This window comes from Protopterus annectens, chromosome 8.part0 (assembly GCF_019279795.1).
Source record: "Protopterus annectens isolate FY-2018-M chromosome 8.part0, PAN1.0, whole genome shotgun sequence".
In the NCBI taxonomy this organism is placed as follows: domain Eukaryota; kingdom Metazoa; phylum Chordata; order Ceratodontiformes; family Protopteridae; genus Protopterus; species Protopterus annectens.
Genome location: NC_056741.1, coordinates 1,534,896,162 through 1,534,913,736, shown reverse-complemented (window position 1 = coordinate 1,534,913,736; position 17,575 = coordinate 1,534,896,162). Strand labels below are relative to the sequence as shown.

General features: G+C 37.8%; 1 long non-coding RNA gene across 1 annotated transcript in view; it reads left to right on the top strand.

The window, feature by feature from the left end:
- Positions 1-7,925, top strand: part of LOC122809544 — a 277,981-nt gene extending 270,056 nt beyond the window's left edge. Inside the window, exon 4 of the long non-coding RNA XR_006365922.1 lies at positions 902-7,925. This is a non-coding gene — a long non-coding RNA (uncharacterized LOC122809544). The remainder of the gene's footprint in view (positions 1-901) is intronic.
- The last annotated feature ends 9,650 nt before the right edge of the window (positions 7,926-17,575 follow it).

The window sequence follows — 17,575 nt, the reverse complement described above, 5'->3', positions numbered from 1 at the left end:
AGCCAAACTGAATGACATATCTCATAATTTGTGGCATTTGACAGGTATGCAGCGACATTCTGGTAACCCCCATGTGTTTTTAAATTGCTGCTCCATGCTACAGAATCAGTGTTTTTATATATTGTACATCAATGTGTTCATTTGAGGACTGTAATTGGCTAGACACACGCTCATAGGTATTAAAACTAAAAATTTGTGACTAGATATGCAATACAAATATAAATACACACAACGCCAATTCACAGATTTATGTATTGTTTTCTATGAACTTTATCAGCTTTAATGTGCAATTGAGTCACAGTGTGATGTGTCATCCTCTCTATGTGTGAACAAACAGAGCTAAATAATTGCACAGATAGTAACGTGCAGTTCTTGGGCTATATTCTTATGCCCATCACATATTTTTTTAGAAGAAAACAAATGTTTGATTTAAAAATCTTCATGCATTTCAGCTGCTCAGGGTAAGTTAATCTAGTGTATATCATTCTGTTTTCTTTTGGATCATTTTAATATTCAGGATCAATGGTGGAAATCACTAAAGTGTAGGCAGTAGAGGGAATTTGCTAAAAGTTATAAGATCACAGCTGTGACATAATAGCTTATTAAGCAAATATGGCTGGATCAGTTTCATTTAAACATTATGAAGGAACTGTTAGGTCTGATTACAGTCTATTTTAAAAATATTACCATGGGAATGGAAATCATAATAAGAAGTTCAAATACTATGCAAGCCTTTGGTGGAAAGTCAGTTTTAGTGCATCAAATCATTTACAGAATTAAGCTGTTTTACTTTTGCTATACCTAATGTTTTCCAGCCTTTAATATAACACTTTAGTATATTGCTTGTCACAAGTCCTTTTTAAGTCTCAGCAATTCTGTTTTTTTTTTTTCTCCCCTGCAGGACAAGTTGTTAAATGTGCAGGAATTGGCACCTTCATGTTTGCATGCAGTTCAGCCTGGTTATTTGGGCTTATCCTGTCACTGATTAGCCTGCACTGAGATGATGAAGCATCGATGCTTTGAAACAAGACAAGAAGACAGAAGCAGAAATAAAGCCAAGAGTACTTTCCTTTAAGACAAACTACATTAAACCAGTGAAAAAAAATTGAGCATGAAATGCACTTTCGCCTGGAATGAACAGGACTGCAGTTGTACAATGCATTTCACAGCACCTTCCAAGGAGCTACCCATCTTTTGTCAGTTCTTAAAAGGTTAACAGTCATCACATAAAAGTTCCTCCCACCTGTGTTTTGAAAATACCATCCACCTATGTAAATATTTCCCCTTCCTATAATATTTCCCAGCTCTGCAGTTATAGTGCATGATGTTAGCATTGCAAGAATCTTTCAGTGTAACTATTATTTGACTAGATGGAAAATGCAACATTATATAATATCAGAATATCAGCACACTGTGATACATAAAAATACCATTAATTTCATGGCACAAAAAATGCCCACCAGGGCTGGTAGTAGATAAGAGATAGACTGCACCTCTAGATGTAATGGGTCATCTCATGTTATCTTCCTTTCTTGTATTTTGAAATCTTTGGGAATCATCTCAAATAGTCCCCTTTTCCAACTGGGTCACTAGAAGATCAAACTGAGTGCCCTGTCTGATAATGCCAGGAGAATTTGTATATGAGATGACCATGGTCCTTGAAGTATCTCATCACTGCTAAGGAAGTCTTGTGTAGATGTAATGCAGGGCACACAAGATGCAGAAGGAGTACAAGGATGCTTTAGTCATAGATCTGCTTTGGAAAAACAAAACTTTTAAATTAGATCTTAAAGATAGCAATCCATATGGTCTCAAACAGACATTAATAATCTCTAACCTTCCTATATATAACAATACTCTGACAGCAAAATATGTCAGAAGCAAGTGAGAATATCAAGAAGAATAATGTACTCTAGTAAATGCCATAGTATATTGGATAGAAATGCATGATGTGAAACACAATGTCTCAACAAACCTTCTTATTGAAATAATGTTGCTCCTCTGTGGAAATGTATTAAATAACTCCTCAGTAACAGCTCATTAAGGGTGATGGTGGAGTGTAATATTTGTCAACCACCAAAGAACTGGTTCATTTCAGGAGGATTCGGGAATGTTAAAAATAACTTTATCATTAACACTGCAGAACTGCACTCTGGCAATGAACTTCTGTATTGACAGTGTATGGTTATTTCCTCTAGGCTGGGCATGTACTGTTGAATTTTATTTTATTTTTTCCTTTGAATTTATTTGCCAAAATAGGAAGAAGAAATGAGGTAAATGACAATGGTGCAAATCAGATTTCCTTCACACATGCCTGACGTTCTCTCAGAAGACCTATTATGAATGTTTTTGCCATAGTTCTTGATGGAAGCAGTGGTGGGGGTTAATTTATTTACTCATTCTTTGAGACAAATTAGTGAGGTAAAACCTGAGGATAAAAGGTTGGCATAACATAAAAGCAATACTAGTACACAAAAGAGTAATATTTATTTGGGAAACATCTGATTATTTCCTTGAATGATAACAATAAAGAGCTATTCAAAAATTTCAATTAAATTTAAGATAAGTATAAAAATACAGGATCAGGTAAATCAGTAATATCTTGCAGAAAAAGTACTCTATCAGATTTTCTTTTTGAAAAGCCTTTTAGTAGGTATACTGCCTAAGAAGGAAAATCCTTAATGAAGCTATTCGAATATGAGCTGATTTTTGAAAGAATTGGAAACAGGACTTGTGTATGAGTGTGTGCATGGGTGTGTGTGCTTGCATTTAGGCATGCACACATGCTTGTGCTTGGAGTGCACTTGTAGCATCAAGCAAGGGACGTCACTGTGAATAAGACACTATGAGTAATGTAACTGTCCATTTCAAAGGGAGAAGTGGATAGCCTAATAAGCAAAACAAATAGAGCATGCAGCACTTCAGATCAATAAAGTATTTAGTAAAGAATAATTGTGGCCAAAGGTAATTCTGTTGGATAATTTAGCTGACAATCCAACCAATCCATTAGAAGTTGTAGTTTCACACCAGTGCCTAGAAGAGAGAATCGCTGACTCCATTGCCTAGAAAACTGTCATTAAATTACATTCTTCTGGTTTTCATGGGGACATTCTACTCAGCCATCTCAGAAGGAAGCCTGCCCTATATAAGCACCCAACACAGATATGTTGTCTCTGAAGTTCTTTATAATTTCTAACCTGTTCTTCAGGTATTGTATTGGAGATGAGGCAAAATCCCTTCATCTCTAGCTCATTAGACAAATTAAAGTACTCTGTGTCTTCCACAGAGGTCAGATTTTGTTAGCCGCCAGTTGATGACAGTCTTCTATCAAATGTTTGTTTAACGCAAAAGTCCCTGTTCGGTCTGTGCACCTGCAGTGGTGTTGATGGAGGGGTGGCTATAACAATCTTAACATTATCATGACCCTGATTCAGAGAAAGCAGGTGAAACCCCTAGTATATAGGTCAGTCTTACATTGCGTCTGTGTACATCTGCCCCTGGGTAGAAGCAAGAGCATTTAGCCAGACAGTCTACTCCGCAACAGACTGATCAGAAAGCAAAATTGCAGTAGAGTGTCATCAAGCTATAACAATAATTGTAACTTGTATACAATATAAATAAATAGTACCACAAAACCCTAACAAATATTTTGGGGTATAGTAAAGCTCTGTTTATTCAACACACACAAAACAGATATTCATAACATAAGCCCTTGCTGATATATGAGTGAAAAGCTTCAAAGCCAAAGGAATGCTTCAAGCGTTCAGTTAATAGACACTCAAGAAAGTTTCAAATCCTGAGCTGTTTACTCTTCATATATTATAATGGTCCAGCAGGATTACATCATTCTTGGGGAAAATAAAACTACTTTGATTTATTCTAATATAGCATGGGGCCAGATCATGATCAAATGGAGCGCTAGGTAGGGGAATGGACCAGGGGTCCCGACCACAGCCATTCTAGTGTCCCATTAGTCTTTCTCTCCCCAATTACCATAAACACTGCTCAAAATTATCAGCATGCATAATACTTTTTTCTTTACTTTTGAAATTAAGGAAATTATATGGATTTACTACTCTACTACTACCCTTTTTGATAGCTGAGGTGGATGGAAAAGATCTTACAGCAGCTAAACGCAGACAGATGGGGGTTCAGTTTAATGTCTCAGCCAAAGGATAATGCACTCAAGAGTGCAACACTATCCCCTTAAAGTGCATTGCAGTATCAGCATTCCATCTACATGGTGTGAGAGTAGAACCCACAGCCTTCTACACCAAAGGCAAGTATGCTTCCTGTTGTGCTTCTAACACTGCTTTAAAATACTCTATTAAAAACATTGATAGCTATTTGCTAAAGAAAAGAGTTGTACATTGAAAATAGATTTAGCATGTGCAACAATAAACATTTCTTCACTTAAAACTCGCATTCCTTGAAAATGCACTGAAACTCTCATACAGCCCTGTAGTTTTGAAGACTTTTTGTCTATTAAGTAGTAAAACAAAATTGCACATTTCATCACATTTCAATCAGTTCTGCTCAATCTGGTAGTTGTTGTAGAGGATTAAGGGTCATCTCCTGGTACTAAGGTACAGGGTTTGAGCCTGAGCAAGCTAATGAATGAACACACACACACACACACACACACACACACACACACACACACACACACACACGTGGAATTTCTCCCTATGCATCCCAGATGTTGAAGCAAAGCAGCCTGATATAATGTGCATTTAAGTCTCTTGTGTTGCAGTGCCTGTGTCGTGCATCAGGATGCACACACAGCAACATATGATACTTAAAGAAAAAAATATAAACTTTGGTTTTAATTAAAAATTAAATGTTGTTACAGCCTCCAGCACCCCCCCCCCCCCAAGAGAGTGAGACCTAGGCAATTGCCTAGGTCACCTAGTGCTGGATTTGGCTCTGATATAGCAGTGAACCTGGATTTAATTAGTTTTTACATACTATGTTTTAGCTTGTATGAAGTACAGTGTTCCCTATGGTCTGGCTTAGCAAACAATTGGAGCATACACATAGAATCTTCTAGTATCAAGAAAGACTCCTCTACATAAGATGTGGTATTTCTACAGGATATGATATTTCTTCACTTAGAAGATATGCAGAGATCATGCATAAATGCACAGACAGTGAAGCTATCTGGATTCATCAATTCCAGATATGAGCATATATGCATAAATATAATGTCTACCTTTGTACCTTTTCCTATACGTATCACACATAAAAAGTGATGTAAACATTAATATAGACATGGCTATAACTGAGATCCACCTGGCACACTCTCAGGTTAAATATATGCATTCTGGTATTTACTACATACTAACTGAAATCCAGCTAAGTATATACTTTCTGTACTGCTGAACCATAGAAATAAAGGTGGACAACACTCTTCTCTCCAGAGGATCTTCCTTTACTGGAGTAATTGTTAAACATTACTCAGTAACAGCCCAAATGGACATATCTCATATGTACCATTTAGCTAGCATTACCTTTCATTCTTCATAGCAGAAACCTTAGAAATATGTCCATGGAGTCAACAGGGAGGGCATTTGCTTTCACATGTACAGTTGTGTCTTGACAGAGAACTGTGACCTGTGATGTTCTTGCTTATAATGAGGCTATCAGGTTGATCAGCAATAGCCTTTGTTTTGTGTTATCTTAATGCTGCACATTTTGAAAGCCTTATATTTATGCAAAATGATCAATGTTCACTATAGGGAAATACACAAAAACTCAAGAAGGTTTAGCAGGGCTGAGCTTTGCCTGTAGAATGGCATGTCCTAAAATAAAGTGGTTCTTAATGGGGATGCTACAAGTTCAGCATTGCAGTAGGTGGGGGAGGAAAGAAGATGGCATTTTGAAAGATTTGCTGAAGAATACTGCATTCAGTGGAATGGTGTGAAGTCTTTCTTAAATCATTAATTGAAAATCACAGGCTGGGACAGAGCAGAAGGAAAGGTCTAGAACCAATGAAATTTATAAGAAGGACACCATGCCCTATTATAATGACAGTATCATGGAGAGTTCAAAACTGCAGATTATTCAGAAGATAAACTGTGGGCTACAATGACAGGAAAGGGGGAACATCATCCTTTAACTTTGAAAGGCATGGTAAGGACATATTATGAGTGTAAACAATTTATAAGGGGAAATGCCAGGAAAAATTGTGAAGTCAGTTGTTGTTTCTAAGAAGCTTAGTCTTAAAAATACTTTACCTTTCTAAGCCATCAGTACAACTGGTGAGCAAACTTATCCTTCATTTTGTTTTCCAGACAATATTTTGTTTGACAGTCAGTGTTTTATTACAGTTCATATTGTTTTATGTCTGTCCCATTCACAACCCACTTCCTGTGACAGCTGACAAACTGTCCCTACCCTTGGACATTTGATCCCCTGCTTCATACCATTACACCTAGAGCTTTTCAAAATAAACTCTAGATAGTGTTGGTAAAGCATTTCTATGGCAGAAAAGATGGCAGTGATACATTAGGGGTCATCATTGATGGTATCCTGAGCTATGGGAGGATTTTTAGGGGTCATCCTCCATATTAACAGAGGAATAGGTGGATATTAGGGATTATCATCCATAGCCTCCAGAACCATGGAGAATTTTATAGCCATTATCCATAGTCATTGGAGCCACAGACAGATTTTAGGGGCCAATATCCATTATCTGTGGAGCCATAGTGGAACTTTGCAGGCAATCACTCATGGTTGATAGATAAATAGGAAAAAAAAATCATATTTAATACCGTGATTGAACCTTACTTGACTTTAGACATGCACTGACAGCATGTAAGATCTGAGGGTATACTTCTGTATCCCTACAATGCACAGATGCATACACAGTAAGTAAGATGTGGTAGCAACAAAACCGCTTCAAAACAGAGCTATAAAAACAATGCAAGAATACCTGGAAGTCTTGAATATTAACATACAGTCTAGCACTTCAACTTAAAAAGCATTAAACTGAAATAACCATGTGGAAGTGATCACCACTTGAGTCTTTAGGATAATGACACATGGTGGTGAAAGCCTATATGGTGCTCTTTACCATTATAGGCTACTCCCCATAATACCTGGCTGCTTCTTGATACCGAGTCACTGACGGAATACAGTCACAATTACCAATGATGTGTTATTGTAGCATTTTGTTTTATACCACATTTAAGATAAAGGCTTTTGTATGTAGAAGCTTCTGCCAACAATACTAGTTTTGAGAGACTAAACTATCACCTTAAACAACATACAAAAGTGATTACAAATGAAAACCTTTGAAGTATTAACTCATTTAGAAGAATTCTAATTGAATGAAATACAGGGAAAATTTATATTGTTCTGCATATTTTATTAATTTAAAATTAAAATGTGATAATTTAGAAGAATGCACAAAGCATACATAATTCTGTTTATAGGACCTTAAGTAAACAGTGGACCTTTAGAAATTGTTTACTCTTCTAAAGAAAAAGTTAAGATTTCCTGTGCTGCTTTCCTGTTGTACCCTAAATCAAGTATATCTGCTATCAAAGTGCCAGCCATGCGTTTTAACTCTGTTGAGACCTTACTGTGCCAAATTGCATTACTTGTCCACATTTTGTTGGGGTATGAAGGTTGGGAGGAATTATTTGCTACCTGAAGTATCATGACTGCTTTCCTTCTGAGACATTGCATGCTTTTTATTACTGCTGTGGTGTCTGTATCTTGTTTACCTGAAATAATTAAAATATACTTTCAGATAACTTTCTTTTTGATGGGATATTACACAAGTATTATTATTCCTGTGTTATTAAACCAAAACTGACTAGCGCAGACTGCCAAAAGCACATTGTTTTCTTGTAGCATTGTGTACTGACAAACTCATTGTGTGCCTAAAGCTTAAAATAAAAGATATCTTTGGGAAAAAATGCTTGCTCAGTGATATAATTGTGTAATACCTTACATAACTAGCTATATTTTTATCATAGAACTGACCCTGCAGAGTTACATGTCTAATAAGATCAATCCAAACTCAAGCACTCTTGAAATAAAATGGAGTTGATCCTTCAAATGTTGAAATCTGAAGAAATTAGAATCATGCCTTTCAACTGTCTAGATTTTTGCAGAATGTCCAGATTTTTACATCATATTTTTGGTCTATTCCTTGTACAATTTGTAGTTTTCTGGCAAGTTACTGAGGATTGAATTTATCAAATTATGACACACATTTGAGTTTCAGATTTTATATCCTTAAGAAAATGCAAACTAATACGAAGCCTGTTATTCTGTCAACTTTCTTACTTTATAAGAGCAATATTTGAAATCTGTCCCTATTTCTGGGCCTTTGTACCCCCCATTATTTTAGGTTTGTTGAGCTAAGAGGTTGAGAGGTATGCTTTGCATAACATACTGATGTGTTAATGAAGCAATGGAGCGTGGCCTTTAGATTGTCTGTATGTGAACACAAACAAGATTATATATGCAGTTTGATTCATGACTTTTAGATCGTGGTTATATATGAGAGAAGATACAGTATAATAAAATTTGAATTATCTGAACTAGAAAAAATCAGTCAACTTCATCTAATAATGTTAAGTATATCTAAGCAGCCATGCTTTTTTTATTATTCTTTTTATTATTTATTTATTTTTTATTGTTTGTGTTTGTCATCCAGGCACCTCCATTAAGCACAGGAGTGTATTTTCAAGACTGACCTAGAACATTGAATGACGTTCATAGGTTCAATTTTCAAACTTACAACCACCTAGCCTTCAATAACTGATATTTCATATGCATAAACATGCTTACATAAGCCATATGCACACACACACACGCTTGCGCGCGCACACACACACACACACACACACACACACACACACACACACACACACACACACACACACACACACACTAACACAAGTGATCAAGTGATTGATGCCAGCTAATCAACATACAGTAAACTCTCACTTAACCGGCACTGCTGAGGATTGGTAGGTGATGGTTAAGTGTAGTTTCTGGTTGCTTGAGAGATGCTTTATGAGTTTTTGATTGACTTATATACTGGCATATGAGTCAATCAAAAATGACAAAGCGGAGCCTCTTCTGTTCAATGCGGAACAGCCCGCATTGAACAGAAGAGGCTCCTCTTTGCCATTTTTGATTGGTCATATGCTGGCATGTAAGCCAATCAAAAATCACAAAGCAGAGCTACTTCTTCTCAATGCGGAACAACGGGCTGTTCCACATTGAGTATAAAGTGGATCGGGTTTGTGATTTTGGTATATGAGCCAATCAAAAATGTTGGCTGCTTGGGAGTGCCATTTGCTTGAGTTTCATATAATGGGGACTTTACTGTAATGAAAAAAATTCACAAAATAAAAAAAAAATAAAAAAATGATAGCAAAACCTTTTGCACTCATCACCAAAACCCCACCATATATTCAGACAATATTGGTTTGAATACTGGTAGTATTAAAGAAAGGGTTTTATAAGGAAATATGCAAGGCAGGAGCAGGGTCACGAGTAGCATGTATTATTAAGTTGTGCAGAGGGACTAAGGAAGGAACAGATATATTTTAAGTGAGTGTGTGCGTGTGTGTCTTTGTGTGTGGAAATGTGTTTGATTGTGCAAGTGTTTGCAGGTTAGGTAGGGTAAGGGCAGAGAAGGGGCTAGATGTCTTTGAAGTGTTGGTGTATCTGTGTCTTATTGTGTACGTGTGTGTGCGTGTGTGCATGTGCACGTGTGTGTGTGTGTGTGTGTGTGTGTGTGTGTGTGTGTGTGTGTGTGTGTGTGTGTGTTTTTGTGTGTGTGTGTGTGTGTTTTTGTGAGGGTGTATGTGTTTGGGCATCTATGTCTATCTGCTACCTGTCCGCATAATGGTAAACAGTGTTTTGAAAACCCTAATGTGTAGGTTAGCGGAAGGGGTGGGGGGAGGTTTATAGCTTGTGAGTAAGATTCTGAAGTTGGACAACACACACACACACACACACACACACACACACACACACACACACACACACACACACACACACACACACACACACACACACATTGATCAGCTCAGCACTTTAACATCCTGCTCTAATAAGTAATGCAGGTACCTAAAAGACCACCCACAGGAATATACTGCCCCCCTGCACATACAAAGACACACAAACAAAAACACACATCCTGCGCCCACACAGTCTGCTTCCACATTCTCACATCCACACCAGCAACACCTCACATCAGACAATGGCCATTCATGATGAACAGACATACACCTAGCTTCTTAGGTAAGTGCTAGCCTAGCTGCCTTTAAGGGCCATTTTAAGTCTAGCAACTTTCCCATTTTTGTACTGAAATTAATCTATCCCACTTGGTTAAAGACTGACCTTACTCATCCCATGGTTAATAATTATATATTACCCCTAATAAGAATAACTGGGATCATAACATAGATAATTTGAACTAAGAACAAATGAAGTAGACCTCAGTGGCTCAACATCCAGCTTTATTGAACACTTAAGCGCTTTTGTCCCAGTATAGGTATATATATCTAATTAGGCTTCCTACCAAGGTATGATTAATCATTACATGGCTGAAATACAATCCTAACCTAGCTCTTAACATAACAAACAACAATTAAAGTCTTTAAATACAATACAAATTGATTAATATAACAAATACCCCATTACAGTATAACAAGTTTGAAACTTATTCTAAAATCACAGCTTGTAGTTTGCTTTCAACCTCAAAAAACTGGCCAAAGACACATGATCATATTTCAGCAATGTAACGGTTAATTATATACCTTGGTAGGAAGCCTAACTGGATCCATTTTATGATTGGTGAATCAGGGTTTGTGGGATTTTAGCTTTGTATTTAAGCTTGCTTTGTGAGTCATTTTGTCATTCTGATTAATTCCACTATACCAGGAAGAAAGCACTTAAGTGTTCAATAAAGCTGGATGTTGAGCCACTGAGGTCTACTTTATTTGTTCTTAGTTGAACCAACGATAATTTTATGGACTCATGCATGGGATTAAGCATTTTAGGAGCTGCTTCTGTCCATTAGTAGTACAGGCGGCAGTCCTGTTACAGATTTTCTGTTTCCCATCCATAGATCCAAGTTGTGCTTGAATATGGACAGGGTTGAACTTTGTTTTATGTGGATGGTGAGTCAATTCCAGCACAGTGGCATAATGTGTGAAATATACCTGCTCCTCCAACCCATTCTATTGCTGTTATAGATGAGTTTTATATCCCTAGATCTGATGCCATTTGATTTTCTGATGTGCAGTAAATCTATCAGTATTAGGTTAGAGCTACTCTGTATGCTAGAGAGAAGTCACCTCTTAGCAGTCTGTAGGATGTTAAGTGCGACAGGGACTCCAGCTGATCCATGTAGAACATGTTGTTTAGATCTTGTATCCTTTTAGTAAGGTATCTCTATGAGCATTCCAGTTGTTGCATGTGTCTGGACAGATGCATGCCAAGGAGATCATTATATTCACTGACTGGCCTAATGAGGCCTGAGTAAACGGGGACAGTGACATCCTAGATCTAGACACAACCAATTTGTTTATAAGCTGTGCAATATACCAGGACTTTCTTACAACAATGGACACATGTTGGCCAAGAGCAAGGTCACTGCCCACATAAGTTCCCAAATCCTGAACAACTGAGTCAACTCTTAAGGGTGTTTTTCTTAATGTGGTAGTTCCCTGTGGTATACGACTTCCCAAAGGATACGATAATGCATTGTTTGGCATTTAGTTTCAGTCCATGATTTTGGTACCAGTTATTTATTTGGGACAAGCCTGTTGAATGGCTAAGTTATTTGGGGTTTCAGTGACTGCTCCCTAGCTTGCAGTCATCTGAAAACTTAGTCAGCCAGAGCCCTTTGATACTGGCTTTTACTTCAGAAAAGTAGATGCCAAACGTGCATACATTTACATACACATACATGCAGTCACAAAAAAGCAGTCATTCAGATACACTTAAGGAGCTTGCTCACATACTGTCCCTATATCTCACTCACACACACACACACACACACACACACACACACACACACACACACACACACACACACACACGCACACGCACACGCACACACGCACACACACACACACACACACACACACACACACACACACACACACACACACACACACACACACACACACACACACACACACACACACACACACACACACACACACACACACACACACACACACACACACAGTCCCTCATATACACACTTCATCATGATTTTCATCAGCAACCCCCTTTTGCCCATTTTGGACGTTGGGCCTGGGTGTTATGTTAACTGTTGCCATCGCTATTTATTCAATACTGCACTCCTACTTTCTTTGACACTCATGTCTGGCTGTCGCAGATCTTCTCTCACACAATCCAACTACCCATTTGATGGATGCCCTCATTTCCTTTTAACTTCTTCCTGTCTGGCCCAAATCTTCTTCACTAGATTGTCTTCTGCTTTTCTGCACATGTGTCCAAACTACTGTAATCTGTTCTATTTGATCTTTTCTGAAACTGGAGCTACTTTGGCTTCTGCTCAGATGTCCTCATTTCTTCATCTGCCCCACAGTATGCATCCTACCACCTTTCTCAGGAACTTCATTTCCATCACCTCTAGAATTTCTCATCTGCTCTGCCTTTACTGTCCAGGTTTCTGTACCATACCGTAGTGTTGGTCGCACCACTGTTTTATACACATTACTTTTCAGCTTCTTCAGTATTCTTCTATCATACACTACACTCAATAGTCTACGTCAGTTGGCTGCAACCCCTCAGATTCTAGCTTTGACCTCTTCATTCAGACTTCCCTTCTCCTCAACCACCCCCTCCAGTTACTTGAAGCTACTATCCCATTGCACTACATTCCCTTCTATCTCAGTTATCAGCTTTTTCTGATTTCTCCAATTTGCTGCCATTAGCACTGTCTTATTTATATTTAGTTTCATTCCATGTGCCTTCAGTTTTGCATTACATTCCCCCATACTTTGCTGAAGTTCTTGTTCTGAGTCTGCCTGCAATGCCACATTGTCTGCATACAGCAACTTTGTTGATCTGTCCCCTCTTACCTTTTTGCTAATGTAGTCCATCACCAGTATGAACAGCAATGGGCTCAGAGGTGAACCATGATGTACACCCATCTCCCACTGGGAACCCCTCAGTGAGACTAAACAATGTTCTTACTTGAGTCAGTGGGTCCTTGTACATAACCAGCACTAATTCTACCAATGTTTCTGGGATTTTGAACCATCACAGTACTGCCCAAATAAGCTTTCTTGGGACCTTGTCATATGCTTTTTCCAAGTCTAGGGATGTCCAGTTGGACTCTTATTTCATCTTCAGCTTCTTCTCAACTGTCTTTATCACTGAAAACATGAGGTAAGTTGTGCTACATCCTGATCTGAATCTGAGGTGCCCATCACCCATCTCACTTTCTACTACTCTACATATCCATTTATCAATCAACCTCTCCAGAACTTTCCTGCAATGTGACAGGAGTTTGATACCTCTGTACTGCCCACAGTTGTGGATGTCCCCTTTGTTCTTGTACACTGGTATGAGTATGCTCATTCTGCAGTCATCTTGGATATGCCTTTTTCTCCACACTGCCAAGAATACCGTCAGGATCCATTTTTCCCCATCTGACTTCACTGCACTAAGTATTATGACCAGTGTGAAGTTGCTCTCTCCTTTTCCTTGCACAAATTATTCGTATTGAAACATATAGCTGTCCGTTTAAACTGCTGTGCAGTTTCACATTTAACACACAGCTCTATTGCATATTGTTTAGTACACATCTATGAATAGCAGTATTAGACAATATATTTTTCAGAACATTCAACTGAAATAATAATGGACCAAGGGCTGATATTCACAGTTTAGGGGGCCCCAGCAAACTTCAGCTTAAGGGTCTCCAACATGACTAGTCTGCATCACAATAATATTCAATTAGACATTTGTTTGCATGCTACATTCTTATATATGACGGTCTAAAGAAAGCATGTAAACCAAGAATGGCAGATATTTGGACTGTTTTTTAGCTGCAGTGTTCTTACCTTGTGGCAAACTTCTGTATCACTTCAAAGTGGCAAACATCACCTAGAGCAATTCAAATCATTATTCTGTTTGCCGTTACTATTAAGCATACCACATATCTCACACATGCATACAAATTTCATCATTGCTAAGTATGTTTGGCACTCAGAAACTTGTGGTAATGCTATCATGCATGATATAGTAGCTTATATTTTTTAAAATGTGTTTTTCATATGGTTTAGTGTATCCACATGCCCTTTGTATGTCAATGTTTGCATGCAATATCTTTTTACTAGTGATGCAGGAATTTGCTTCTATCTAATGCCCAGCATCCCGATTTTTTAATGGGTTGTGTATCATCACTTAAACAGACTTAGAATTAAAAATGTTCTTTTGTTCATTCTAGAGCTACCTGCAGGGAATGGATATGTTTTTGTGACACGCTTTGACAACCTCCACCAATTTTCTCCTCTGGAGAAATGGACATACAATGTAAGGCGGGTATTTCAGTGCTGAATTTGATGCCATAAAGTGCAGTTCCACCATTTTCTAATTTATACCCAAAATTTTCCAGTCCTTTATATGTTTCCAGAGGGTAACTGTGCCAAGATCATAATCTGTTCATCTCCTCCCCTTAACACCTCAAAGTAAAAGCTAGTAGTCAGGCCAATTTTGTGCACTCATGTTTGTCAACCAATACTTAAGACAGCTGAGCAAGTTATCCCTAGTTACATTACCGATATGGCAACACACGGGGCTCATTGTCATTGCTCTTCAGTCCTCTAAGGCACCCGTAGTATATAGTAAATAGGTCTTTAATTGTGCTTTAGGGATTTGCATATCATGTGGTACAAATTATTCTAGAATGCATTCTGAGAAAACATCTCATGGACACTGGAAGCACATTTGCAGTATCTGTGTTGTATGTTGACTTGAGCATTCTGTCAAAAATTTAGATATAACATTAATGTACCTGCAAAGCTGAAATAAAATATCTGTTTTCAAGACTTGGAATTTATGTGTGTGGGAATAAAGGAAATAGTTCTCACAGTAAAAATTGTCAGATAGCAACCCAACAGGAAAATAATTCTTCCTTAAGGCAACTTAGCAGAAAACTAGTAAACATGGATTTATAATTTTGATTTATTCTTCATGGTGAGTGGAATAGTGGAGAAGCCTGAAAAGGTACAGTGTGCCATGCTTCTACATGTTACTGAATAGTGAAAAGGGTACTTACGTATTATCGCAACCAGATTTTCTCAGTTGCGAAATGCGCATACCAGCACAGATATGAGTGGATGAAACAATTGAGACTGTCTTCGTAAATGTGTAGTACTGCCCAAAATGTTTACATTTACTGTAAGGTGGTAATCAGACTCGGTATGTCTTCAGATTACCTTCAGGAACAGAAACAGTGGAGAAAACGCTCTTCCTGTTTTTTGCATTACACACACACACGCTACAGTTTTCATGGCTGCTATCATACTCTCGTTTGTATTTTTTTTAACTCGTAGAAGGAATTCTTCAGAGAAATCAAACACAGGCACTGAGCAATTGTTTTAGCTACACTTGCTTACTTTTAACCATTATTATATTCGCAAATTGTCAAAAAAATAAAGGTCAACAAAACCATTACTTCTGTCTGTGTTTGCCTTCTCTTTAGGATTCCTTCCACACAGTGAATACAATTCGTTCATCACACCGACAGCAGGCATGACATTTCAAGTGTGCAACACGCATGCAAAATATAGGAAGAGGGTTTTCTCCACTCTTTCTATTTCCAAAGGAAATCCAAAGTTATCCCCCACCAATACAGAACCTGAATACCACCTTCCAGTGTTTCATGGCCCCGTTTCTACTGAAGTAAGCGAAAATCGCAACCAGGAAAATCTGGTTGCGATATACGTAAGCACCGTGAAAAGATAAAACATTATAGAGGGGGACAGACAGAGAGATTATTATGAGTCCAGAAAAAAAGTACTTGAAATTTACTCACCGTTTGTTCTTTATGAGTGTATGGTAGAGCACAATATGCTTATATTACTGACTTAAAGAATTTAGTCAAAAACTATAAATATGGTGAGTTTTATGAATCATTAAAAGGGACAAAACACTTTGTGGTATAAGAAAGATCAGATAAGAGCATGGTTATTAAGAGAAATAGATGTGAACTTATCAAAAGCTGTGTAGTTATGCAGAACAAGCAAGCAGTATTGCCCAACATTATGGTTATTAGGGAATCAACAAATGCCCAGAGCTGTTGTGAGGTACGATGTTGCAGGCAGAGAGCCTTACCACCCCTAGAAGAACAAAAATTTCCTAATAAAGCCCACTCTGGAGGATAGTAGTACCCTTAGAAAATGGACCATCTGTTAAACTGTTTTGAAATTGTTTTATTACTGCATATGTTTTTTTTATTTTTGATGTAAAATAGTTCCTCTTAATATTTTCTAATGTTTCAAACTTGCTATAGTATATGTACTTTTTTCCGGGGGAAGCATTTTACATCCAAAATATTTAATGTCTACACTCACACGCACGTACACACATTCAGAAGTACAGACAGACTCACCCGCACATATATTTATAAACACACAGACACACTTTGTTGAGTGAATTAACCTCAAATCAATGAAAAAACAAAACAAAAAAAAAAAACATAGTGTGCAAGTCGGGTCTATATTAGAACACTGAAAAGACCAAATGTCGAATGGCTGAAAACTTGAAAGTGCCGTTCATTGAGGTGTTTTTTATGAGATCATGGTACAGTGAAGATCAGAAAATTTGCCCTTTTCTCATTGTAGTGTAATCTCGGAGTTGCTATATATAATTAGTGGGGGGTGTAGAGGGCGCAGCCCCCCCCCCCCCACAAAAGTGATTTTGATGAACGGCATTTTCGAGTTTTAAGCCATTCGACATTTGGTCTTTTTGGTGTTCTAATATAGACCCGTACATTGCTCTGATTTTCCCATGAGGTACTGCTCTGTACCTCACTGAGTGATTTGCTGGTAAATCAGACAGGATTAAAGTCATTCAAAAATACCAGATATTAGAGTTGCGTACTTATTATTATTATTTAGGGAATGACTGATGATGAACTGCCCGTCACAGTCAAAATAATTTGGTAGGTACTATCTCTCTCTCTCTCTCTCTCTCTCTCTCTTTCTCTTCTGTCATGCTATCTATAATTTTCCTATCTCTCTCTCTCTCACATGCACAGATACACACACACACACATACACACACACATACACACACACACACACACACACACACACACACACACACACGCACACGCACACACACACAAAACCATGAACACACACGCATATGTACAATACTTTTATTTATTTGCATTTCTTTAAAAGCTTCATTCGTTAAACAGCGATGCCACATTTAGGGAGTGTGAAAATAGCTGTTTTCTTTTTTACTGTCTAAGCTTCACAGTAGCTTAATATGCCACAGTGAAGTGTCAGACTCATTCTTCAATGGGCATTACCTGTACATTTCTACCTTG